Raw genomic sequence first — 27753 nt, 5'->3', positions numbered from 1 at the left:
GATCTGTTCGGTTCGCCGAAGCAAGTCTAAACTAGTGAACCTTACAGCGGAGGTCGCTGCTTAGATGATAAGGTAACATAAGGCAAGCGTTCTCGGAGTTTTCATTTCTGGTTTTACGCACCTAACTAACTGAAGTTCCGCGCACAAACATACGCCGCGAGAGTGCGGCAGAAACCTTTGTCGTTCGCAAAACGGACAAGTGCCACTTCGGCGCGAGCAATGCCGGTACTCTATAGCATGGCCCCTGCTTGCTCTTATTGGAGCTCGAGTGTTCCAAACGAGGATTCGGAACGAGCTAGAGGTCTCCGCCGGAGGACGGTGCTCTGTGGCACAGCTTGTGGACCGCTCGTGCTTGCAGCCCAACACCATAGCCACTAAGCAACCGCGGCGGGTAAATGTAATGTTCAAGAAGGCACTCGAGGTGAGTGAGGATCATCCTTTTCGTGCATCAACTTGCCAATGCAGCTGGCGAGACCAATACGCCGATATGATGTTAGTTCTAGGGGAGTCGACTTTCCTTGTTTTAGGATGGGGACAAAGCGGCTACACTTCCACTCAGAAGGAACAACGCCGTCACTTCATGAAATGTTCGAATTAAGCAAAAGAACGCTTCGCTTACACCAGCACACGTCATGGATCTGTTCTCCCCATCCTTTTATGAACGTTGTAACAACAACAACAACAACAAAAACAACAACCACTAAATTCTGGGGTTTTACGTATCAAAACCATGTTCTCATTATGAGCCATGTCTTGTTGGCGAACTTCGGATCTGACCACGAGGGGTGCTTTAACGTGCGCCTAAAGCTAAGTACATAAGCGTTTCTGAGCCGAGACTTCGAGCTCAGCAACGCCACGGCCCAGCCACTGGCCTGCCACGGTAAGTTGTGAAGTGGTACCACGACCCGAGTTCACAAAACTTCACTGCCCGTATTCACAAAAATATTTCTTGTGTAAGAACTGTTCGTAAGAACCATGCAGTATCAGCCAATCGTTATTTCTGGTATATTATTAGGGAAACCAGCTCACCAAGGTTAGAAAGTGTACTAATAAAGCCAAAGTTTTGTGAATTCACCTGCGGCGCACCTGCGCAGCGTGCACGCTTCAGATATATTTGGTGGTGCTGCGCGAAGCGTGACTGGCTCAACACTGTTCGAAAACGACGGCAAAAGGCTCTTGGTCTGCAGAAACTGAGTGAAAAGGTGTGCAATTTCCAGAAGTAAAAATATATGCACAACACCCCCCTGATGTCTGTCCATTTAGGCGAAGCTTTTTAGGCTATTTAGACGAAGTTTTAGAGAACCGCCACAGTGGCTTGCGGCTTTGGTGTTGCCCCATTAACCACGATGTCGCGGGATCGAATCCCGGCCGCGGTGGCCTCATATCGATGGAGCCGAAATGCAAAACACATCCTAGTCCCGTGCATTGGGGGAACGTTATAGATCCCCTGGTAGTCAAAATTAATCCGCAGCCCTCACTTCGGGGACTGCGGTACTTTCCAGTAACGAATGGCATGCGCATTGATAGCATTTCCTGTCGGCAATGCTATCATGCTGATAACGCACGTGCCGTTCGTTACTGGAAAGTACCGGGCTCACAGCGTTAAAGAAAGGAAACGCATCAAGGCAGATGACGATTATCGTTGTGTGGCAGAAGGGGCACGCCAAAGGGTGTAAACTGTTCTTAGAGTGTAGCCGTCTTGTCCCAATCCTAAAGCAAGGAAAGTGTCCCCTTGAACTAAAATCATATCGGCCTATTGCTCTCGCCAGCTGTGTTGGCAAGTTGATGCACGAAAAGGATGAACCTCACGCGCCTCGAGTGAGGATCTTCCGCAATATGCTCAGTCTCAACAGCAATATACGAATCAATTGCTTTCGCGTGAAAATTGATGACTGGATAGCTGTTGGCGATTAATGGCCAGCCTTTCTTGTACAAGAGAACCCATCGATCTTCAGGGATCATTCTCGACCGCGACCTCTCCTGGAGCCCCCATGTACACTACCTAACGAAAATACCTTTTCAAGGCCGTCGCTGAAAAAGCATAGGGACCATCGGTGTGTTATATACTTCAACTCTCTACAAAGCGCTCTGCGTGGGTTTCTTGAGTTACAGCACTACTGTGCTGTCAAGCATCCGGAGGACAAATATCACAGTGCTTGAGAGTATGCAAGCTCAAGCGCTTAGAACCTGTCTTGGACTACCGCGATGGGCTTCAACAGCCGAAACAATTGCCATCGCGAGGGAACATCCTATCAGTACGCATGTTGCCATAGACACCCTTAGAAATAAGCTTCGTCACCTTTCCCGACTCCAGTCTGAGGGCCTTGCTTCTCTCTCAGAAGGTAGACCAGATGCGACTTCTTCGGGCATTGTAGCCTCCTACCGATCAATTCTTCCATCCGATTTCACCCCTACAGCAAGATCACGTAGGCCTTTGTGGTGTCTCCGGCAGCCACCAGTGCGGCTTTCCATTCAAGGAGTTGGAAAGAAGTCCGACTTGCCAACTTGTGCCCTGAATCAAGCTGCTATACATCTAATGCATGATTCCTACTCCAATCGTGTCTTCGACTAACCAGATCTAGTGGCGCGGTAGTTATTCCGTCGACATCAATCTGCAAGAAGTTCAAGATTAGCCACGTTCAAAATCAACCTTGCCGCCTTCCGTAGCATAGTGCTTTATGTGCAGAAACAATCACCAAATCACTGGGCTGTATTCTGTGACTCGAGGGCAGCCCTGCAATCACTTTTATCAGCTCTGTGACTCAGCGCACATGAGCAAGTGGTAGCGGAGATACGATTACGAGGTGCTACTGAAGGATCTGTAATTGTACGAAGTTCTTTTCATGCAAGGTTCGGCAATGGATGAACATTTCTTTCATGGAAGAACTGGAAGCTGCTCTAGTCATTTGCAGGCGTTCCTGCAAGGCGCGTTTAGAAATCATCCTCGACACCTTTCCTGACTACACTCTCAACGCGTTGCTTCTGTCTCGGAAAGTAGACCAGACGTAACTTTTCGCGCATTGTAACCTCCTACTGATCATTCCATCCGATTTCACGCCTGCAGCAAGGTAACCCTGTCCTTTGTCGTGTCTCCGGCAGCCAGAAGTGCGGAATTATGTACCAGGAGTCAGAAAGAAGTCCTCTTCTCAGAAGTGCGCCATCAGTGTTATCAACTCTGCGCCGCAGCCCACATGAACTATTGGTAGCAGAGATAAGATTACGCTACCGTCAAGCGGTAGACACAGGCCACGACATTGGATTTCAGTGGCTACCTGGACACTGCAACATTACTGGCAATGAAATTGCTGACAAAGCTGCTCGCGAAGCACATGGTGAATGTAAAAGCGCCTCTATACCCTTGTAGAAAATGGATGCATAATGGCACCTCAGCGGTCTTGTCCATATTATTGCTCTAAGAAAAAGGAATGCACTGGAGTTCACCAACAGGCGTCTATATGCCATGGACCCACATATGAAGTTAGAACTTTTACTGATTTTAACGGATGGGAAGAAACGTTACTGTGCCGCCAGCAAGTATGAGTTTCTTTCACAAACGCCGACTCATTTTGATTTCAACCGAGGCCAGTGTCACTTGCAGCACATGTGGCGTCGAAGAAACGACCGAATATTTCTTATGTGACTGCCCCACATACGAAGATGAGAGGAGAGCCCTTCGGACAGCTTTGGGGCACTTAGACGACGGGCCTTACACAGAGGAGATATTGGGCCGCGGTTTCATGCGTCTGCTATGTGCAGGGCCCTAGAAACGCTGCTGCGCTTCTTAAAATGCACCAGCCTGTATGACTGCCTGTGACTGACTCAGCGACGAACGCTTGTGTAACAGTGCAAAGTGTGAAATTCTCCCTTCCTTCTTATCGTTCACTTCTCTTTCCCCATTTCCCAGTGCAGGGTAGCCTACCGGTCAACCTCCCTGCCTTTCCCTGATCCCTTCTCTCTTTCTCTCTCTCTCTTGCTACCGAGGAATACGCATGACATTGCCGAATAAATGCTGTAGAAGTCGCCTTGAGAAGAGTAGTTACACATTTGCTAATGCAACCATGTACACTAGTGAACGAAGTCATCAAGCGCACGGGTGAATAAAAGCGCGAATTAACGCTGCACCGCCCTTGCAATTTCGCTGCGGACGTCAAAGAACTGTCCTTTCCGATCTAGTTTTCGCAATCTGAAATTCCCTTAGTGGCCTGCTTGGAAACATATAAAGCTAAAATCTTACAAACTTCTGAGTATTTTTTTTCTTTTAGAGTGCTACTGAATGAAGATTATATATATATAGATATATATATATATATATATATATATATATATATATATATATATATATATATATATATATATTCCGTGGCTTCTTAATTCCGTAATCCCTAGCTGTCTTTCCCTTGTGACTTCTTTCTCTCACTCTCTCACTCTCTCTCTCTCTCGCTATATATATATATATATATATATATATATATATATATATATATATATATATATATATAGCGTGAGAGAAAGAAAGAAAGCAGTCACAAGGGAAAGGCAGTTAGGGAATACGGAATTAAAAGCCACGTAATACGTTTAGAGGTGAAGCTGCGCCGGCCAAAGCAGATGGTTGCTGGCGGCAAGGCGGGGTTTAGTTCCTTGCAGCGTACGCATTGCAGTCCGACGCCACCAAATATAAGAACGAGATCTATTGTGTACAAAATGCACACGCCAAAATGCAATATGATTGGTTAGTCTGCCCAGAGAGCATGAAGGTGCAACGACTTCACAAACGCGACGCGAGTTTTTCAGCGATAATCGAACAGCAGTACCATATGCAGCTGCTAACAGCAATACTCGCCCTGAAATACACCTCTTTGCTAACACAGTTCCCAAGCAACCACAATATCGAAGACGTAGCTATCGACAGAACTGCCCTAATATGAGTGCACAAAAGCTTCTGTAGGCCAGGAACCACTTCGGCGTGGTCAAAGAAAGCCGGCGCTAGCAACCGTATAACGCCGCCATACTTGGTCTTCGGTTAGAAACGCGGTGGCCTGAAAGCTTTCGGATAGATTTTAGATCAACGATTACGTTACTGGAATAGAAAGAAAAACGCAAGGTTTTGTATTCGCAATCGAATTCTTGCTCTATGAATGGTTCGTAGGAGCAGATTCTAGCCAATCAGATGTGAGAGCACACTATTGGCGAAGGCGCTCGATTAATGGCCAAGAGCACTTACGCATGAAAAACATTGTGAATTTCGCCCATGATGCTATAGCCCCGTAATAGTTTATCCTTACCCTCTCCAGACATAAATTACAAGCTCTTCATTACCTGGTGGCAGTATGCCTTAGACGGAAACTGCACCCAAATGCCGTGATTAGAAAGCCCCGCCAGATCCGTATGGGAAGGAATTATCATGACGTGCTTCTTCCTGCACAGAAAAATAAATGTGGAAGGAAAAGGTGAGGCACAGACTAGCGAAAGCCATGATATTCTATCTCAGTTTAATCTCCGCCACACGTTGTTGCCGCTCTCTGGAAATAATAAGAAATGTGTCTTTTCTCTTGCTCGTACTCGGCAGTGTTTTGGAACGATCTCCTTTCAGAATATGTCTCAAATTTTGCGGCAGATTAAGGTGGGGCCTTCTCCTCTTCGCGCTCCTTTCAATTACCAGCTTTTTAATCTCTCGGATCCCCGTCACCGCTGTGTGAGTAGTGCCTCTGATTAAGAAATCCGAACGAACCCAACGAATATTAAAGACATAACGGACGACTTACTTCGGAGGATGCATTTTCGTTTTTCCAACCGAAAGAACAACTCTCTCCTCGGCGTCGTTATAAGTAATGTAAACAGCGAATGCGCCATAAATATAGACGAGCAAAGTAAAAAAGAATTGTGCTCGCCAAATAAAACGAAGGCCTCTATTGCAAATATTAGTTATCTAAAACAAGCACAGAAACAAGCGGTAGTGCGCACGCACGCACGCACATCGAAATCGTTCTTTCTGAGAAACCCGTACAGGTTTTCTGTGTGGCTTCGTGCTACATTCGGGTGGGTGACAATCTTTCTTTTTTTTACCTTTAATGTGCTTCCTCCACCTTGCGGGATTCCGCAGAACTGATTTACCGTAGTTAAAAGCTCAAATCTATGTTTACTCCGTCCGTCCTTTCCGTTACGCCACTTATTGTTTTACCGTCACTGTCTTAGTCTCACCTTCACCGCGAAGCAAGAAAAACCGAAAATGCCGAACACTGCTGGGGCCAAAAAATCCTGATCCGACAGAAATGTGCACTTGGATTCCGGACGCACTAGTCACCACGCTACCGCGCAACAGCCGCGTTTGGAAATACCTGCGGTGTTTGGCGCACAGCGCTGACTCAGAGTGTGGTGGTCCCTGAGTGTGTGTGTGTTTCGGAGGCTGCAGGAGACAATGCTGTAGCAGGTGAACACGAATGTGTGCGCATAGCTATGAAGTCGTTCTCGAGGTGATAAATAATTCGTTCGCCGTGAAAACCTGCCTCTAGTCACATTTAATAAGCTCAAGCTTCACGTTCTGTTATGTCACGTTCACGTTCTCAGCTCACGTTCTAATATTCTTTTTATGTTCGTAAGAGCTGCTCGTAAGAGCTGTTCGTAAGGACCGGCCGGCTTCGCTAATAATATTTCCAACATCATGATTAGCTATTATCTCCTCTTATGAAGAATTCTAACGGTAGAACTTTTTTTGTGTGTATAGACCGAAGTGCCGAAAATGCAAATGTTTTCGTTCGCAAGAACTATTCGCCCCTAGTTCTTGCGAACGACTATAGGCAGCAGCCTTAGCTATGCACATTATGTTTGATATCCCATTAGCTGTCGGCTGTTTATACGAACCGCTCTAGCGTACTTGCTTTTTTGTGAATATGGCTCCTGGGACCGTAGTCACAAAAATGTCTTAGGCTAGAATTGTTCGTAAGAGAAGTTTCGGCCAGTCCTGGTGCTGGAGATACTATTAGGGAAGGCGGCCGACCAATGGCAAAGGGCGTTTAGTAAGGAAAAGCTTAGCGAATTCGGCCCTTGTATTTTTCAAGGCCCGAGCCCACATCCTGTAATTGAGGGAGCTCAGTTTACGCATACCAAGCTAAAAGAACAAGAAAAAAATTGTCCATACACCCCTTGTTGAGATCATCTCACCTTTCCTGCTAATATTGTTATCGAGGCGCACTCAAGCAGCGACCACGTGCCTGCCGTACACTGCGGGTATCTTCGCCTGCGTTACAAGCGCTGGTCGTTGCTTAGCAGAAGGACATGATATTGTATCTCTTGCGCCGAACGATATGTCAGCACTGTTGAAAAAAGAATGCTGTCACACCAACATCCGGAGAGACGCAATACAATACGGGGCAGGAGACCTACTAAAAAAATTCAGTGCCATTCAACTCGGTGAAGGTGGATGACCAACGAAGCTGTGTATGATGGTCCCTTAATGGCGAACTGTTCAATGCCGCGCGCCAAACGCTGTATGCAAATAGAAGGCGAGCGGACGAAAATTAGGTTAGTCGCTGCACCACGAGTCACTCCTCCATGATGTTTGGCCTCGAAGGGTGATGAGGCACCGAGGGTAAGCATACCCATGTAGTGCTGCAAAACGCGGCAGGACACCTTTTACTAACGAATCCCGGTGCGTATAAAAGACACGCATCTCACCGCACTCCGATCGCACACACTGCTTCACCATAGCCAAGGCGATCGTGCTTGGTCGGCGTCCCGCAGTGCAGTAATGGTTGAGAGGCCACTCGAAAACCACAGGCGACGCCAAATTGGTTCCCCAAAAACTCCCTCTGAAAGCTGGCCGTTGCTCAGGCGAAACGTTCCAAGTTTGTGGGATCGGGGCCACATGAGCGGTTCGCATTTCTTTCCGCCTCGCGGTCTTGGCTGGCAGCACGCTTACGGGACCGCCACCACGAGAGAGTGGAAAGAAAGGAGACACGCAAGCGCTTGGAACGCCGACAAAGAGAGGGCGGTGCGAACGCAGATATGGTCGCGACGCGGGTCAAAGTGTAGCATCTGTTCTTATCAGCTTAATATCTGATTCGGGTTGTATGTGTACCTAAGATATTAAACTTATTTTTGCAAGGTGGTGGAGTGTTTAAAGCCTGTTTCACCTCCGCAGCGGATCGGCCCGGTTTTGCACTGTCTTCGGGATCGGTCCCCGTATGAGAAAACATTTTCGGTCAACATGGCTCGATAGGCGCACGCAATATTTTCCAGAACCTAGCCACATACAGCTTTGCTGTAAAACGTACGTAAAAAAGGGGAGAACCGAAAGGGCAAACACAAGTTTGGTTTGTGAATTACACTGCGCATACTGAGTAACATAATATAGTTCTCTTCGGTTTTGCTTTTGTTTATGAAGGAATGTTATGATGCGCATCTAGAAGCAACCAAGACAACAAATAAATAAAGAGAAGAAACAAAACGAGACAAACGTGTACAAGAGAGGAAGATAACTTTTGAGTGCAACTACTTTTTCTTTCTTGGCACTGACGATGAGATTGTTGGGAGTGGCACACAGTGGGAATTTCTCGCAGGCAAGCGGCTATGCTATTGTGGTCGCGTTTACTAACTCAACTTCGCAACTCCGTTTCTTCGGAATGCTGCACAAGGTTTTCTACATGACCATGCACAAACATCTCTCCACAAAGAAAGTGCGCATAATCTCCTGATAATTTTTTTTTTTTGATGACGACTGACGTTATTATTTTTGAAGGATGTTGACTGAATATAGTTGTCAAGTACGGATCGCCATGACAGAAAGTATTTCGGAATGGCGCGCACTTTGAAATTCGCGCTGGTGATGTCTGCCATGTTTCGTATTGGACATTTGACAAAACAGCGAGAACGCAGATACTTAGGGAGTCACTTTGCAAATAGTTAGGAGTGGTATGACTGCCGTGATTTTCCTGCATTTCACCATAGCAGCTCTCTAGTCATCGATCCCAGTCAGAAAAAAAAGAAAGAAAAAAGGCAGTCTGACACCTTCTTTAACCCTCGAAGTACTTGTAGGAGGTAGCACGGCGGTGGTGCAGCTTTGAACCGAAACACATTGAGACGTATGAAAAATACATGACACGCACATACATCCCGTGCTACATACTTTCTACATCGTGCTACATACTTTCTACATAAAAGTGTTTTCAGATGGTTTTCAGATGTTTTAAGATGGTTTTGGCACGTAAAACCCCATAATTTTTTCTTTAAAAGTGTTTTTTCCTAGCGTGAACGAAGCCTGCGAATACACGCAACATGCCTCGAGTGGCCAGTCGGGCGGCAATTTTGCATGTATACGCGGCCTTCTTTCACGCTCGCAAAAAGTTTTATGTAGCACACTTTGAGCAACAGAAATCTGTATCGCGAGCTTTTCATGTTGCTCTAGAATTTTCTAATTGACACTTTTCCTCTAGTTATAATATTTGAGAAGTTGATTAAATAATTAAGACTAATTATGTAGTTATGCGGAATGCAAGAGATAATCTGAGTGTCTCCAAGTGACGGCAAACAAGTTACCTTGGTTCTGTCCAGCTACGTGGCGTTTGCATATTTTTAAATCTTGATGCATGATAGTTGGGACACCCTGTGTAATTCCTGCGTTATATTCTTTTTTCGAAAGTATGCAAAAAAGATACATCGAATTAGGCAGCAGAAAGCCGTACTTACAGTAGAAAACCATACTTAGGCCGTTGCTCTTGGCTGCGCTTCACTGCTTACTGAATATTAAGCCCGTTGAGTAGCTCTGAATATATCCGCGCTTAATGGCAAGAAAAACTGTTACTCGTGAGAAGTTGATTGCCTGAGGATACCAGCGGTGTCAACAAACGATGCAAATTATGCACTTATTATTATGCACGCGTGTTAAAATGAGGAGTCGGCGCACCACAAGCGTCGTATAGGTGTTCAGTACGCAGAGCCTAACATAGACAATATTGTGCTCGTAGTTTGCCTCGTATTTGGTTTAGTTATATCGGTGATTCTCTTTCCCGCTGCCGAGGTTATACTTAGCGTAAAAATTAAGCGACCATGGCAGTTTCACGTACTTACACAGTTTTCCGAGTGTGGCTTCATCATTCACCTTTTGAGTGTCCACAATCCCTCCGAACGACTGCGTAGAGATATAAAAGAGAAATAAAAAAATGGCGAAGATATGTGATTCTGTAAGGTTCACATAGCTCGTTCATTCACGTCCCATCCTCCTTCTTCGTCCATGTTCTAGGTTGCGCTTCTGTATATTTACTAAAACTGGAAGGATCGCTTAAATAATAAGTTTCTCGTCCTCAATATAAGCTCTCACGCAGCGATAAGCAGTTACATAAAGCTGGGCTGGAAGATAATTACACAAAATGCTTTCAAGCCACGCGCTTGAAAAGCATCTTGGCTGCACACTACCATTCCGTATGGTTCGGACCACATTATGTATGTATGTGCAACCACGCTTCACAAATATTACAGCAGAAACTTATTTCGTGCCCAGTTCTGATTAGACACGCCGTAATTATTCATACCCAACGAGCACGTCATTTGCAATTGCGGAAACCAACCAAACCAATCTCGTAACCGTGTATGACCAGCCTGTGTCGAAATTCCGGACCTCGCTGGAAGGTAGTTGTTCTGATCGCCGCCAGCTGTTAGTATCGTCCTTTTACATTAGACGTGATAGCCCATATGCTATGTAAGGTCAGGCGCTTCCAGTTCGATTTTTTTTTTAATTTCAGCATTTTTGGCCCTATTTTTTGAACAACTGAATCGTAATATTGATGTAAAAGTGTTTGCTCTTTTGACAACTTTAGATACATTTTGACTCCTATATTTACGTTTGGTATCGGCGCAAAATGTACTGTAACGATAAATGTTTCAACGATGATGGTTTCAGGTTACATCGTTACGATGCATATGCATACTAAGTGGATGTTTTCAAAATGTGGCTACAAGCACTGTCAAGCGTCATGGTGTTGACTACAGGAAGGGCATCAGAAAGCTGCGGTGTTTTACCGTCTCACTTAACCATGCTTCGCTCGACTGTTATGTTAAGCACAAAGAGTTCATTACTAGAGTTATAGAAAAGATAGTTTTTTTTCAGTCTGAGAGACATAAATGACCGACCATTCCGTGGCATACTTGAATATCGCTCACACGCTGTAACCAATTTAGGACCATAAAATCCTCAAAGATAAGTCGACAGTTTTTTTATGATGCAGTTTATTCTTCGATAGTGAGCTTGGACTAATACAATAACTAGTTGGCTGTATTTTTTAACTTTTTTTCTTTGGCCTGCATTTCCAGGCGGCCTAATTTGGAAATGAAATAGGTAGGCATAGAGTCCCATTTTTTGCATATCGCGTCGTCGCGAATTATAAAATGCATTGTCCAAGATCCATCGCTTGTGATCCGTCGATGATCCTTCGTCAGTTCTCAATTTCACGCCTCTAAGCACACTTTCGCGAGCTGTCAGTGTCCCAGGGCACGTCCAAAGTAGATGACAGGCCTCCACTGCAGACAACAGGAGCTGAGCACTTCGAATATTGGACATTGTCTTCACGTAGTTGACGCCAGGTACAGCTGATGGCTGGTGTGAGAACGACCCAGGCTACAGAAGACTACGGTGAGAGAACTGTTCCATGCAATCAAGATTGTGCGTAAGAGAGGCGGCATGAGTGGGGATGAGAGCTCGCGTGTACCGCTGGAGGACAGCTTTTCGGGCAATGAGGACCGAGCGGGGGCCGACGGGAAGAAAAATATGAAACGTTACAGGTAACGAGAAAAAGTAAGCATTTTCTTTAAATTACTTACCGCACACACTTCAATAGCTCTATGGCTGTGCAGAGATAACTAAAGAGTTGGCTTTTTCACATGTAGAGGTTGCGCGAGGAGAAGCCCACTTCACAGTTTCATTTAGTGTAACAGGCGTGGGCCTGTAAGACGGGGAAGAACTTTGTTCATGCAAAGAATAACCTTTCCATAACTGAAATCCATACTGCCATAAATAAATAATAAGTACAGTCACATAAACAGGTATCCAACTTGCAGGCTCTCTAAATGTTTGAAGCTGCGTCGAATTGCTTTCACAATCTGGATATCGGGTGCCTCCGTGCGCTAACACAAGCTGAATGAAGCCTTGCAACGCACTGTAACGGACGTGCCGTATCCTGAACGATCGTGGAGGTCCAGGTGGACAGTTGAGAGGCATAGTCATGGCGAAATCTTGGCGCCGTGCAAACGACGAGAGAAAGCGCGATCGTGTAGAAGCAGTTTTTCTGTGGGTGAAAACAATGAAGTGCTCAATTTTTCTTGCCTGTCTTCTTCCGCCGCACATTTGATGATGCGATCAGCACATTTGTACATATTTCTTGACATTCTGCTCACTCTGACTGTCGAAAGAAATAGCTCTCATTATCAGCGAAACAATATAAATGTCGCTTAACAATGTCGCCTAACAAACGTATATTTGGAATTTGGAGCTCTAACTGATAGATTAAGAAAAACTTCTTTAAAATTCTTATTTTTTTGTTTTGACGAACATCCCGTTCGCGAACGTTTTAATTGTGACAAATGTTCTTTGTGAGAAAGGTTTGGATGACTGTATGTAACTTTAGGTTATTTTTTTTTTTCAAAAATCCAACTATCAAAATGGTCAGCCTGCTAACATTTCGGACTTCTTGCTCAGCAGCTGATGATTTGGTGTAAGTTGAAAATGTTAAACCAATCCAAAAAAACAGCATCACAATGTTCTACTCCAGAGGCACCTAATTGAGTGTGGAATTGGAAGAAATAACACTGTTCATGCTATAATAGCGCGCGGAATGTATAAAAATGACGAGACTTCGCCGCTAAGGGCGTTGCATTGCAAACGAAACCTTTGGAAAAGTCACGAGGGATATATGTTTTTTTTTAATTAAATTTATTTAAGGAGAGATTGGTGCCTATGTGTTGCTGGTCCTTCCTGGCACAATTTGCACGAGTCGTCCTGATGCTTATCTGGGAAGATACGTTTCAGACGGAATGGATTAGGGAAGGTGTTCATCTGGAGTTGTCGCCAGGCGACGGCCTGCCTCCTGTTCAATTTGGGACTCGGCGGTGGGTATATCCTTCTGGCGTTCAAATATGCACTGGTTATGTCGTTGTATCTGGTGAGCCTGTCCCGTTCTGCTCGAGAAGCGTTCGCTATCGTGCGAGAGGCGTTGTCCTGTTCGGTCTCTATCTTTACAGATATTTCTACGTCTACAGGTAATTCTAAGCGACTCCCAATATCGCTGTAAGGTGTGGCGCAATCGCCCATTGTCTGTTTACTTTTCGTCTGGCGTTATACCAACCAAAGGCATGTGCATGCCTCACGGGACCCGGCTCGCTTTCAGTATTGCACTACAGGGATGCAGCAGTGGTGCAAAGATAGATTGGGCCAATGGCAAGGCTCATGCCTGACATCAGGTATAGAGGGGGACGTCAGAAGAAAGCAAGGGAGGACCGAAGAAGTGTAGCCTCTCTCGCTGCCTGTCAGGCCACTTTTTGAGTTGTCTATTTAATCGGGGACATTGCCCTAAGCAATATGTTCCTTCTTTCCTGCTGTAGACGAGGCGCGAAGGCTTCGTATGCTGTAGCCACGGACAAGGTCCTTGGGAGTTGCTCTAGATTGCCTGCCACCCGCTAGATTTTGTATCATCCTTTGTTGTATGCTCTTCACCCATATACAGTTTGTTCACTTTGTATAGTGGACTTGCCTCGATTTTTTATAAACGAAGAACAGCGGAGATTCCGAAAGCGGGAACTTGAATTCGCTATCACTATTTTCACTAAAAACACATCAGATTCTTGCTCAGCAGCTGATGATTTGGTGTAAGTTGAAAATGCTAAACCATTCCAAAAAAACAGCATCACAATGTTCTACTCCAGAGGCACCTAATTGAGTGTGGAATTGGAAGAAATAACGCTGTTCATGATATAATAGCACGCGGAATGCATAAAAATGACGAGATTCGCCGCTAAGGGCGTTGCATTGCAAACGAAACCTTTGGAAAAGTCACAAGGGACATATGTTTTTTTTTAAATTAAATTTATTTAAGGATAGATTGGTGCCTATGTGTGCCGCCAGCTACTCCTTTTCTCTTATGTGATAGTTATCGTCGGAAAGTTGTCAACAATTACCTAATTGGACTAATAAAGACATGAACGAACATTCACGTACTAAGTCTCAATACTGCATTATAAATAGACGTTCGCTCAACAGAAGAGTTCACATAGCACAAATACTCACAAAACCAAGATATTCCCACAGAAGGTGTTGGGCACTTGAATGCCGCACTCCACATGCAACAAATACAAATGCTACATGAACACGAAGACACAATGAACATGTAGTTAAGGGTGCCTGTTAATAATAACAATGCGCACAATATCTGTTGTATGACAGTAGGTTTGTGATATTTTTCATTCTTCCAAAAACTGTACTAAGGCGCGCGCAGCGATGGTTTGAAGTGTTTTTGTTGGGCATGTACCTAAAATTTTTCCTAGGTATAGTGGCCATCTATCCAAGCCATGTAGTATTTTCGAAAGGTTTTTGCGGGGAGCATCGTTATTTTTAAAGTGTAGAAGGAGGTGTTCTATGTCTTCTTCACACTCTTCACATGAGCATGCAGCACGGTTAGCTCTTCTTATCCTATACAGGAAGCTTTCAGTATAGGCAGTGTCTAGTCGAAGCCTATGAACTGTTGTTTCGACAGATCTACAAATTTTAAACGGAATATTGAATTCTATTCCAGGATCTATATTATATAGTTGAGAATTCTGCGCATCATTTATGAACCAAGTTTCCTTGGACAATCTACCGCATAGTTTGTTCAATAGACATCATGCATCTCTCGCCGCTAGAGGAAATAGTGACAATTCATTCTCTTGATGTACTGCAGGTGCCATGTGATCAGCTGTTGCATTTCCTATGATTTCACAGTGACTTGGAATCCACTGGAAAGTTATGTCGTGTTGTAGATCCTTCGCTATGGCGTATGTCTCCTGTATTTCGTATGTCAATGTGCTGTTTGTTTTTCTTATGCTGACTTCACTTAAGCACAGCAATGAGGCTTGTGAGTCACTCAGAATTACGCAGCGAAGTGGTTCAGACTGCTGACATGTAACGTAAAGCAGAAAGTATTGCGTAAAGTTCTGCCGTTGTGGACACTGTAAGTTAGTAAAGCTTATAAGCTCTTTTCTCTTGGTATGCAGATATACAAAACGCAGATTTAGGGCTTTGTTTCCAGCATGATCCATCGGTATACACGTGAATGCAATCTACGTACTTAGTGTAAATATGTGATAAAGTTAATTGCTTTATCGCAACTACGGGTATATTATATTTGCGACCTACTCCAGGAATTGAAGTGACTGTGTCTGGAATCGCTAGTCGCCATGGGGGATGAGTTGCGCAAGTAGGCCAGTATTCGTAAGCAGGCAGTAAGTTTTTGCACCGCCATATTTCTTCAAATATATGCGTGCAACGGTTCTGTCATGAAGGTCTCGGCATAGTGGATGATTAGCATGTTGTGTACTCAAACGAAAAACGTGACAAGTATCGGTAAATCTTAGTCCGTGAAAAGTTGGTTGGGGGGGACCCAGCAACTGCCGAAACACTGGCTGATGCACGCGGAACACCAAGACAGATGCGAAGGCTTCTGGCCAGCAATGTTTAAATTCTTTCCTCTAGATAACAGGATATTCCATGCAGCACAGGAGCAGAGTATGCTATTCTTTGTCTAATGATTGCCGAGTGAATGCGCAGTAAGGAAGAGGTTGAACTACACTATCTTACTCCAGCAAATCGACGAATAATGTTGATTAGGGAGCTGACTTTCTTCTTTAATGCTTTTATTTGGGGAGCCCATGATAGCTGTCTGTCTATGATAATACCCAAGAACTTGCGTTGTCGCACAAGTTGCAGACGCTGAGAGTCTAGCACGAGCTATATAGAATCTCTTGAGGCATTTTCTTGTAAAAGGAAGTACAGCAGTTTTCTCCTGTGAAATAATCATACTTCTGTTTTTCAAAAAATCATTAATTAGTGTTAGGACAGCTTGTAACGTTTGCAGAACAGCTTGGGTATCTCGAGTCAGGTGCGCATATGCACAAGTCGTCTGCATATAGTGAATAGTTCAAGGTAGCTGGCAGGATATGGGGTAATTCACCCATAACACAGTAATATAGAAATTGACTGAGTACACTACCCTGCGAAACGCCTTGATTCGCTTTATTCTCTGTGCTTTTGCCATCAGCAGCTTCAGTGAAATTTTCCTGCCTCTTAAGAAATATGCAATCCTTCACAATGTTTGGCCAACTATGCCCAACTGAATCAACCCATGTAGTACGTGAATGTGACTGGATGAGTCAAATGCACGCTTTATGTCTAGAAGCACTGCAATGGTGGTTCTTCCACAGCTCCTCTCATGATGTACGTAAATAACAAGATCTATAATAGCATCCATCGTATTCCGGCGCCTGCGGAAGCCTGGTATATCTTCGGGTAGTGTGTTGGTGCATTCTGTCCATCCCTAAAGCCTAGCGTCTATCATCTTTTTCATAAGTTTACATAGACAACTTGTCACACTGACAGGGCGGAAAGAATCTAGCGATAAAGGAGTTTTACCCGGTTTTAGTATCGGAACACCTCATGCAATTTTCCAGAAAGGAGGAAGACGTTCCAATATCCACGCATCATTCAGTAAGTTTAACAAAGTTTTTGTGGCCACAGGACCCAGATTGTTTAGTGCAGCGTATATGACCCCGTCAGGTCCAGCCGCTGTCCTCTGGCAGCACGATACAAGTGCGTTCTTTAGTTTTTCTAATGAAAACGGTTGATCTACGTCATGATGATGGCTATTGATAGATAAAATGATCGATGATTTTACTTCTTCGACAGAGTTACTATATTCAGGTGTGTTTACTGCTGCACTTGGGCGTGTAATAAGCTGACAGAACTCGCTTCAAATGGCCGTTTCCGGTACTTTCTGGACTCTGAATGGTTGTTGGTGTGTTACTGTCCCTTTCAATGAGTGCAGAACATTCCTTAATTTTGATTTAGGTGTGAGGGGAGTAAGTGTAGTGCGGAATTCCTGCCAGCGCTTTGTACCTAGGCGCTCCAGCTGCCGACCCGTACGATCGTACATCTTTTGACATTCTCGGTAATCTTCAGTAAGGCCTGTGCGTCGGTATTTCCCTTCAGCTCTGCGGCGTACAGCTCTGAGCCTTTCGTATTCAGAGTCTACACCAACGTAACCTTCAGCAATCTTAACAAACTTTGAACAAAGTTTTAATTTCTCTTCTACAAGCGATACTAGACTGTCTGTATCACTCACTGCATCAGCTTGACTTGTAATGTGACATCGAAATGTCTGCCAATTTGTTATCTTTCCAGAATGCCGATAAGTCAAAAATTGTAGTCTGGAATGCTATATTAGTATACGAAAATGATCGCTATCCCTTGTTCCAATGTCTGTCTTCATGTTGCGCCACATGCAATATCGTTTGAGCAGAACGTGTGGGCCAGACAACTGGGGTAATTAAAGCTCCGTAGGAATGTCACTGAGCCGTCCTTCAACAGAGACCACTCTTCTGATAAGTTTGTTGATGATGCGTAATATTCCACATTACCTAGGAGATATATAAATGTGAGGTTCAATTCACCGAACAAGGTCAGCTGCGCTGCAGAAAATTTGGCGCCACATCCACAAAGAACTGGTTTCATCATCTTCCACGAAAATTCTTTGGCACTGAAAGAACTGCATACTTCGGGCTTTAGCTCGTGAAATTTTTTATCTTTCTTCTTTTTTGGCTCGCGAAGTTTGCCAGGCTTTTCTGTGCCTTTTTTGTTCTTTTTTCACACGTACGTCAGATGAAATAATCAGCCAAAAACTCCTGCAGGCGACAGCATCTCCTAAAAAACGTCTAATAAAAGGGGGAAGTGAAGAAACAAAACAATATACAAAGAAAGTACCGCGAGTTCACGCGTGTTAATTTATGACGCTCTCAGGGGGCCTTAATGATCGCTTCACCTCTTCACCTCTGAAGTCTTCTTGACAGCTTCTGCATGATGTCGTTAGCGCAGAGGGAATAAGAGAGTGAGAGAACGATATAGGGGACAGTGTGGTGGGTGTTTCCTACGAGCAACATGAGGCTTTCCACTTGGTCAACGTTCGCTGGGCAGTGGTGTTGTATGTTTTTTATTAGTTCACATCTTGTGTTGATTGTTCTCTTTTTTTTTGAACACTGAACTACCCCTCCTTCGTCGCCCCCCCCCAACTTTTTTTTTTCTCTTCTTTTTACCGAAGCCACCTCGTTAATTCTCAATGAAGAAAGTGACGAAAGGAAGGATGCAATTTTTTGCTTCGCCGGGGCAGTGCCTCTTTGGCCCGTGAAGTGTCTTTCATTTTTACTGTGAGCTACAGTTAAATTCCAGAACCACAGTAGGAACGACAAAAGTAGAACACGCAAAGGCAAGATTTTGTCCTAAATTTTACCTCAGTTATCTTCCCTTTTCTACAGGGGCATTCACCGTTGCACTAGCAGGGGATTAAAGCTGTTCATGAAGTTTGCCAAAAATACTGCTGAGCTGCGGGATCATGCATTTCTCAATATTTTAATGTTTCCTAAAAGGACTACTACTTGAAAGCAGTTCTTTTTGTATTTAGGATAATAAAATATTATGCGCAGCTCTGCTATCGCAAACGCCAGAGACCAGCGGAGCTGGGGGAAGTTAAGGCTTCAGAAAATCCATGCCGTCTTCCTCGGGTGGGGGGCCGGGAGGGGGAGGGGGTTCGGTTGGGACGGTGCGTCATTTGAGACGCCCACCGCAACATAAGGGATTTGTTGAGAAGCCATATGCGTCGGTGTCGTGTGCCAGACACTGCAGCGACGCGGCATCACCAGCCGCGGCTTAGCTCTGATGTATGCTACCTCCGACGCCGTGTACCTAGTAGCTTCTTGAAATCCGCCGAAGCGAGCGCGCGGGTTTTTATCGGAGAGCAATGACGTCATCCCACCATTGCCCCACCACGCCGCTCCTCCTACCCCGCTAGCCTACACCCACCCTCGCCGCGTCACTACGATGAGCGATGCTATTTTTATACTCTGGTTTCACTCTCTCTCAGCTCTCTCTCCCCAGTTCGGCGAAGCTGCGGACGTCAAGAGAAACCCAGCGAAGTTCTAACAGCTGCATTGCAAAACAAGGAAACCGGTGGCACGAAATAGTAGTTATGATTGGTCTTTGCGTTGGGACGTGGGTTGTGGTTAGGAACTGTACTATTAACGCTTCGCGAAGTTTTCTTAAGGTTTTCGCGGCAGGGTAATGTCACGTTTAACGTATACTTCTCAGTTAACCAACCGGGCAGTGAAAGGGCGTCTTGGTAGTAATAGATAGAAAACTGTTGCGGCTATTTTATCACAAGTGCTAAGCAACGATTCTGTAAGGGGTGATTTGTCTGCATCGCCTTTGATTTCATTGCGGAATTCAGCGTATTAGTCAAACGCGCAACCAACACTTAACCCATGATACTCGCCAGTCGCAAACAGTTTTGATAATTAGTACATCTCAGTAGCTGATAATTTTAAAAAGATTTATGTGGAACATTGATATTTCTTGTTGTTCCCTCTGAGAATCTACGCACCTGAAACGACTCAAGTAAATATCTAAAGAGGGCACGTGTTCGAGTTATAGGAACCTAAGTTGAGAAAGGTAATGGTTGCAATTGGCACCATGGACTACATTTACAGAGCAATTAGCGCAACAATGGCAGCTTCGAAACTTCATTTTCGTGCCTTGTTAGACTCCTTCTGACACAACCGTGTAGTTATCAGCAGCGGAACATCCCGCATTAGCCTCTACGCGGTAACTGGTGAGGAGATGCCCCATCACTGTTGATGGAGCAGTGATTCCTGCCATCGCCTATTGCAGCTATTTAGGGAGTGTACATCGACCGGTGTTTGCCATTTTCAACGCATGCCACTTTTTTTTATGAATCAAGCTTCGCAGCTTCGTACATGTATACAACACCCAGCACACCCGCCTAGAGCGCGGGAGTGATGCGCTCAGAACTGCGTTGGCGCCGTCCATAGCACTCGTTCTAGATAATCAGATACCGCATTCGCAAAGCTTTTCATTCGTAAGTGCTCCTTTCCATTGACCGGCCACCTTCCTTAATTATATGTCCACAGCACCAGTATTAGCTACAATTCGCTCTTATGGACAATTCTAGCTTAAAAGCTTCTTTTCTTGTGTGTGTGTGTGTGTGTGTGTGTGTGTGTGTGTGTGTGTGTGTGTGTGTGTGTGTGTGTGTGTGTGTGTGTGTGTGTGTGTGTGTGTGTGTGTGTGTGTGTGTGTGTGTGTGTGTGTGTGTGTGTGTGTGTGTGTGTGTGTGTGTGTGTGTGTGTGTGTGTGTGTGTGTGTGTGAACAAGGGCTGGTATAAAGTGGGCCAGTATAATCTAAGGATTCCTCTCGCTCGCTTTCCATTCCTTTGATCATCCAACGTACACGATCGGCTGATCCTGGTGATAAAGTGGGCGGAGTGTTGCTTGTACCACTGACGTTACGAAGGCGTTCTGAGATTTTAGGTCACCAGGGGCAGAATTCACAAAGGTTTTCGTTTCGCCCTTGACCGGCCGGCCTTCGATAATCGCTCCGGTTGTCGAACTTCGTTGTTGAATAGAATTTGCTTTTACGAACAATTCTAACGTAACAGCTTTTTGCGAACACGGGTCCTGTATTCACAAAGCTTTTTATTCGTAAGTGCTCTTTGCCATTAACAGGGACCTTTGCTAATGGTATGGGTCAAAATCAAGATTGGCTGGCATTTCCTCCTACGAAACATTCTACTTTAAGAATTTCTTATGAATGCGGACCCAGGACCCGGTTCCACAAAAACATTCTTATGCGATAATTGTTCGCTAGGGCAAATTCTAGCAAATCCTCATGTTCTGATGTTGGGCATACGTTTATTAGCGAAACGGCCGATGAATGGATACGATCACTTACGGACGAAAAGCTTTGTGAATTCGGCCTTACCCGCCATGGTTACTCAGTGGCTATGGTGTAGGGCTGCTGAGCACGAGATCGCGGGATCAAGTCCCGGCTGTGGCGGCCACATTTCGATGGAGGCGAAATGCAAAACACCCGTGTACTTAGATTTAGGTGTACATTAAAGAACCTCAGGTGGTCCAAATTTCCGGAGTCCTCCACTACGGCGTGCGTCATAACCAGAAAGTGGTTTTGGCACGTTAAAGCACCCCCCCCAAAAAAAAAATTCGGCCCTAATATACCATATAATATTATACACAATATACCGGGTGTTCAACATTTAGATTTATGGTTTTCTTAAAATTAGGCACTGGGAGGCACGCGAAGACATGTGCAGATGAGTCATGTGGCCAGGGGGACACAAATTGAGGTGATAATTATCGCTGTCAGCAGCCTCACTAAATAAAATTGAATAATTAACTTTTTCTTGATTGCAGTAAGTCGGTACGTTTGTATTGAAAGGATAGAGGCAGTCGTGTTTCTACACAGTTTCACTTGGAAGAGTTCTTCTTGCACCTCTGTGCTCCGAAATATCAGACTCCAAGTTTTAATTGTCGTTCGCATGATTACGCATACAAGACAGTTAGGATCGACGCAAAGCTCCTCCCTGATGTGACGAGGCTGTTGCGTGCGGCGCTTAGTCTGACAACGGGGTGGAGGCATTGGCAAAGCCGTTAACTGTCCCCCTTCCCCTCTCGGCCCTTCCCCTCTCGTATCTTAAGATACGATCCAAAGGGTGTAATTTTGTTTAGAAGTGTACGGTTGTCACACGGTGCATTTTTGGCGATCGAGCCAGATCGGCCTCGAATTTATGGACGATTGATTCCACCCTGCCGCGAAAGAAACAAATGTTATGCGGCCAACGAATGTTTTGCGGCCAACGAACCGTGCCCACCGACTGAAACGCAAACTAGCATAGAGAAAGGATTCAACAAGTGCGGACGCTTCAATAGAGCTCAGCAGCCGAATTGACTGTAGCGCTCCAAGCCGCCGACATTAATACCTAAACGACACTTCCAATTTCGGTTTTGGGCGCGCGCGTTTAGAACGCTAGCTGGAACGTGTTACGCCGGCTGCGCTGATCGGCGCGGCATTTTTTTCCCTCTCCTGCTCAACCGCGCGCGGTCTTGGTGTGGAATCGTTTTAATATTAAGTAAAATGATTGCGAACCATCGAATATGTGCTATGTGCAATTTCATAAAGAAGACGCAAGACGCTTTGTGAAATGAGGAAATGTTTTTATTAAATGTTTTGAAGGAGAGCTTGGTGCCTATATGTGTGGCGCCGGCTACTCCTCTTCCCTTACATGATAGTTATCGTCGGAAAGTTGTCAAAAATCACCAAACTGGGCTAATAAACACATGAACGAACATTCACGTACTAAGTCTCAGCAACGCAATATAAATAAATGTTGGCTCAACAGAAGAGTTCACATGGTATAAATACTCACAAAACAATGATGTTCACACAGAAGGTGTTGGGCACCTCCATGCCGCTCTCTACATGCAACAAATACAAATGCTACATGAACCCCAAGACACAATGAACATGTAATTAAGGGTACCTGTTAATAATAACAATGCGCGCAATAGCTGTTGTATGACAGTATTATTGGGATATTTTTGATACCTCCAAAAGTTGTGTCAATCAACCACAGGGGCTCGACCGTTAACGCGGCTTCGGTACGAAGCACGTCGTCGCTTGCGGCGGAGCAAGTGGCCATTGCCTTGGCCCTCCTGGATGACGGACATGCCAATATCTTCAGCGACTCCAGGGCAGCCATCCGCGCCTTCAGCGTCGGCGCCGTGTGTAAGGAAGCCTGTCGCATCCTCGCCGGCAAAAGCATCACCACCCACACTCTCACGTGGTTCCCCGCTCACATGGGATCCATCACGGGAGGCCCCACAAACCTCAACGAGCTGGCCCACTCCAAGGCGCGAGGTCTCACTTTCCGCGACCATGGAGAACTCCAACGCCGGCCCGCAGCGGTGGAGAATAGAGATCAACCGACCACATATAACGAAATTGCGCAGCACTTTTATCTCGGCAGGAGAGAGTTTCCCCTTCCACACAAGAAGTTAAATAGAGCGCAGGCATTGACCCTCAGAGAACTGCAAACAGGCTCATATCCCAGCCCGGCTTTATTCCACAAAATTTATCCCGACACCTATGCCACTAGTTCTTGCAGGCATTGCAATGACATCGCTAGCCTAGATCATATGCTCTGGCGTTGCCCCTCGTTACGAGGCACAGAAGAAATCAATGAAGACAAGTGGCTCTCCGCTATCAAGAGCCCCGATGCCGGGGCGCAACTATGGGCTGTCCAGAGGGCCCACGATGCGGCGGTCGGGCAAGGCCTGACTGTCCGAACGTGGGAGCGGCCCGCAGCGCGCTGAGTAGCGTACCTCAGGACCTTATTAAAGTTTCGCATCCATCCATCCATCCAAAAGTTGTACTAAGGCACGTGCAGCGATAGTTTGAAATGTTGTTGAGCATGGACCTAAAACTTTTCCTTGGGATAGTCGCCATCTATCCAAGCCATATAGTTTTTTCGAGAGGCTTTTGCATGGAGCATCTTGATTTTTACAGTCTACAAGAAGGTGCTTTATGTCTTCTTGAGCCTGTTCACATGAGCATGTAGCACTGTTAGTTTTTCTTATCCTATACAGGAAGCTTTCAGTATAGGCAGTGCCTAGTCGAAGCCTATCAACTGTTGTGTCGACAGATCTACAAATTTTGAACGGAATATTGAATTCTATTCCGGGATCTATAATATATAATCGAGAATTCTGCGTACCCTTTATGAACCCAGTTTCCTTGGACAATCTACCGCATAGTTTGTTCAATAGACATCACGCATCTCTCGCCGCTAGAGGAAATAGTGACAATTCATTCTCCTGATGTGCTGCAGGTGCCATGTGATCAGCTGTTGCATTTCCTATGATTTCGCAGTGACTTGGAATCCACTGGAAAGTATTGTCGTGTTGTAGATCTTTCGCTATGGCGTATGTCTTCTCTATTTCGTATGTCAATGTGCTGTTTGTTTTTCTTATGCTGACTTCACTTAAGCACAGCAATGAGGCTTGTGAGTCACTCAAAATTACTCATCGAAGTGGTTCTGTCTGCTCGATCTACGTACTTAGTGTAAATATGTGATAAAGTTAATTGCTTTATCGCAACTAAGGGTATATTACATTTGCGACCTACTCCACGAATTGAAGTGACTATTTCTGGAATTGCTAGTCGCCATGGGGGATGAGTTGCGCAAGTAGGCCAGTATTCGTAAGCAGGGAGTAAGTTTTTGCACCGCCGTATTTCTTCATATATGCGTGCAGCGGTTCTGTCATGAAGGTCTTGGTATAGTGGATGATTAGCGTGTTGCGTAGCCGAACGAAAAACGTGACGACAAGTATCGGTAAATCTTAGTGCATGAAAAGTTGGTTGAGGGGGGACCCAGCAACTACCAAAACACTGGAAGATGCACGCGGAACACCAAGACATATGCGAAGGCTTCTGGCCAGCAATATTTAAATTCTTTCCTCTAGATAACAGGATATTCCATGCAGCACAGGAGCAGAGTATGCTATTCTTTGTCTAATGATTGCCGAGTGAATGCGCAGTAAGGAAGAGGTTGAACTACACTATCTTACTCCAACAAATCGACGAATAATGTTGATTAGGGAGCTGACTTTCTTCTCTGATGCTTTTATTTGGGGAGCCCATGATAGCTGGCTATGATAATGCCCAAGAACTTGCGTTGTCGCACAAGTTGCAGACGCTGAGAGTCTAGCACGAGCTATATAGAATCTCTTGAGGCATTTTCTTGTAAAGGCAAGTACAGCAGTTTTCTCCTGTGAAATAATCATACTTCTGTTTTTCAAAAAATCATTAATTAGTGTTAAGACAGCTTGTAACGTTTGTAGAGCGGCTTGGGTACTCGAGTCAGGTGCGCATGCACAAGTCGTCTGCATATAGTGAATAATTCAAGGAAGCAAGCAGGATATGGGGTAATTCAGCCATAACACAGTAAAATAGAAATTGACTGAGTACACTACCCTGCGAAACGATTTGATTCGCTTTATTCTCTGTGCTTTTGCCATCAGAAGCTTCAGTAAAATTTTCCTGCCTATTAAGAAATATGCAATCCTTCACAATGTTTGGCCAACTATGCCCAACTGAATCAACCCATGTAGTACGTGAGTGGGACTGGCTGAGTCAAATGCACACTTTATGTCTAGAAGCACTGCAATGGTGATTCTTCCACAGCTCCTCTCATGATGTACGTAAATAACAAGATCTATAATAGCATCCATCGTATTCCGGCGCCTGAGGAAGCCTGGCATATCTTCGGGTAGTGTGTTGGTGCATTCTGTCCATCCCTAAAGCCTAGCGTCTATCATCTTTTTCATAAGTTTACATAGACAACTTGTCAGACTGACAGAGCGGAAAGAATCTAGCGATAAAGGAGTTTTACCCGGTTTTAGTATCGGAACACTTCGTGCAATTTTCCAAAAAGGAGGAAGACATTCCAATATCCACGCATCATTCAGCAATTTTAACAAAGTTTTTGTGGCCACAGGACCCAGATTTTTTAGTGCAGCATATGTGACCCCATCAGGTCCAGCCGCTGTCCTCTGGCGGCACGATACAAGTGCGTTCCTTAATTCTTCTAGTCAAAACGGCTGATCTAGGTCATGATGATGGCTCTCGATAGATAAATTGCTCGATGCTTTGAATTCTTCAACAGAGTTACTGTAGGCAAGTGTGTTTATTGCTGCACTTGGGCGTGTAATAAGCTGGCAGAGGAAATGTTTATTTTGGTCCATATAAATGCTCGTTCCGGGCTTTTTGTGCATTTTGTCCAACGTTGTGGCACCACGCAAGCAGCAGTAGTTCCTGTATGAAGCTCCACTGGATGACGTCAGGTGAAAAAAGTAAAATATAAGCATGCGTCATTTCGGTATTAACTATACTTATAGGAATAATGCATGTAGAGGCGAAACGTGCGAAGGTTGTGAATGGGTGGCATCAAAAACAAAAGAAATTCGCTTTTTTATACATGGCGTAGAAAATACCCGAGTAATCCCAAACAATACAGTACATAACATATCACGAAAACATCTGATTTCCAAGCATTCCTCCATTCTCAGGCCTCATTTCCTGCACTTTAAGAGCACAAATACACGGGCGACTGCGCGTCTCCAAAAGAACTTGGCTTCAACTGACGCGAAAGTACGCTACGTATACACTCTGAAAGCAGATTCACCTTTGGGGTGTATATTTGCCACACAACGGTAATCTTCATCTGTCTTACTTGCGTTTCCTTTCCTGAAAACGCTGCGCTCGCTACTTTCCTGTCGAGAATGCTCTGTCATGCTGATAACGCGCATGCCGTTCGTTACTGGTAAGTACCGGGTTCGCAGCCTTGAAGAAATGAAATGCGGACAAGAGAGATGATATTTATTATTGTGGAGCAAGATACAACCCAAAGGGTGTAATTTTGTTTTAGAGTGAAGAAATGCGCAGCGTTAAAGAAATGCGTGCAAGACATGTGACGGTTATTGTTGTGTGGCAAGATACGACCCAAGGGGTGTAATTTTCTTTAAGAGTGCACAGTCTTTTCCGCATTTCCTTTCTTTAGCGCTGCAAACCCAGTACTTCCATGTCCCGAACGGCATGCGCGTTATCAGCACGGCAGAGCATTGTCGACAGGAAAGTAGCGAGTGCAGCGTTTTCTAGAATGGAAACGCAAGGAATACATATGGCGATTATTGTTGTGTGGAAAGATACGACCTAAAAAATTTAATTTTGTTTAAGAGTGTACACAGAGGTAGCTACAACGCAGGCTCTCAACCAGACCATGCTAGACGCTCGCAGAATTCCTTCTCCTCGCCCTCAAGATAAATGCGTGGGTGCAAAGCCTGTTTTCAGTAATTCAGAAGGCAGAATTTTGGAGTTACATGTTCCTGGTGCACTCTAAAACAAATGTATACACCCTTTGAGATGTATATTTGCTACAACTCAACGCACCCTTAAAACGGTTGCACCCTTTGGGGTGTATATTTGTCCCACAACAATAATCATCATCTGCCTTGCTTGCGTTTCTTGAAAACTTGGCGCTCGCTACTTTCCTGTCGAGGCACCGGGCTTGCAGCGTTAAAGAAAGGAAACGCGGGCAAGACAGACGACGATTATCGTTGTGGGACAAGTTAAGCCCCACAGGGTGTAACTTTTTTTAAGAGAGCACTCTAAAAAAAGCTTACACCCTTTGGGGCTTATCATGTCCCCAAACAACTCTGAGTTTACACCTTTTCAGACGTATCTTGCCGCACAACAATAAATGTCATCCGTCTTGTCCGCATTTCCTTTCTTTAACACTGCGAGCGTGGAACTTTCCAGTAACGAACGGCATGCGCGTTATCGGTATGACATATCACTGCCGACAGGAAAGTAGCGGGCGCGGCGTTTTGAAGAAAGGAAGAGAGAGAGAGAGAGAGCAAATGATAAAGGAAAGGTAGGGAGGGTAACCAGGACTGAGCCCGGTTGGCTACCCTACACTGGGGAAAGGGAAAAGGGGACGGAAAGATTAAAAGAAGAGAAAGTGTACTAGCTATATCGTTCGGTCACTCAGTCCGGATCACAGACGCTGACTCAATCCAGTTGCCTTCAAATATCGCAGCAGAGC

The 27753-nt window shown here is 45.0% G+C and overlaps 1 protein-coding gene, 1 long non-coding RNA gene and 1 other non-coding gene across 4 annotated transcripts in view; 2 read left to right on the top strand and 1 right to left on the bottom strand.

The window, feature by feature from the left end:
• LOC135903948 (uncharacterized) overlaps positions 1-27753 on the top strand; it is a 107955-nt gene that overhangs the window by 12080 nt on the left and 68122 nt on the right. The gene's annotated exons all lie outside the window — the stretch shown is intronic.
• LOC135903947 (multiple epidermal growth factor-like domains protein 9) overlaps positions 1-27753 on the bottom strand; it is a 254026-nt gene that overhangs the window by 205296 nt on the left and 20977 nt on the right. The window lies entirely within an intron of this gene.
• On the top strand, positions 8000-8183 carry LOC135903985 (U2 spliceosomal RNA). The gene has a single exon (XR_010564985.1). It is a non-coding gene; the product is annotated as a U2 spliceosomal RNA (small nuclear RNA).

Source organism: Dermacentor albipictus, chromosome 1 (assembly GCF_038994185.2).
Source record: "Dermacentor albipictus isolate Rhodes 1998 colony chromosome 1, USDA_Dalb.pri_finalv2, whole genome shotgun sequence".
NCBI classification, from domain to species: domain Eukaryota; kingdom Metazoa; phylum Arthropoda; class Arachnida; order Ixodida; family Ixodidae; genus Dermacentor; species Dermacentor albipictus.
The sequence above is the reverse complement of the archived record's forward strand: the minus strand, read 5'-3'. Positions and strand labels throughout refer to the sequence as shown.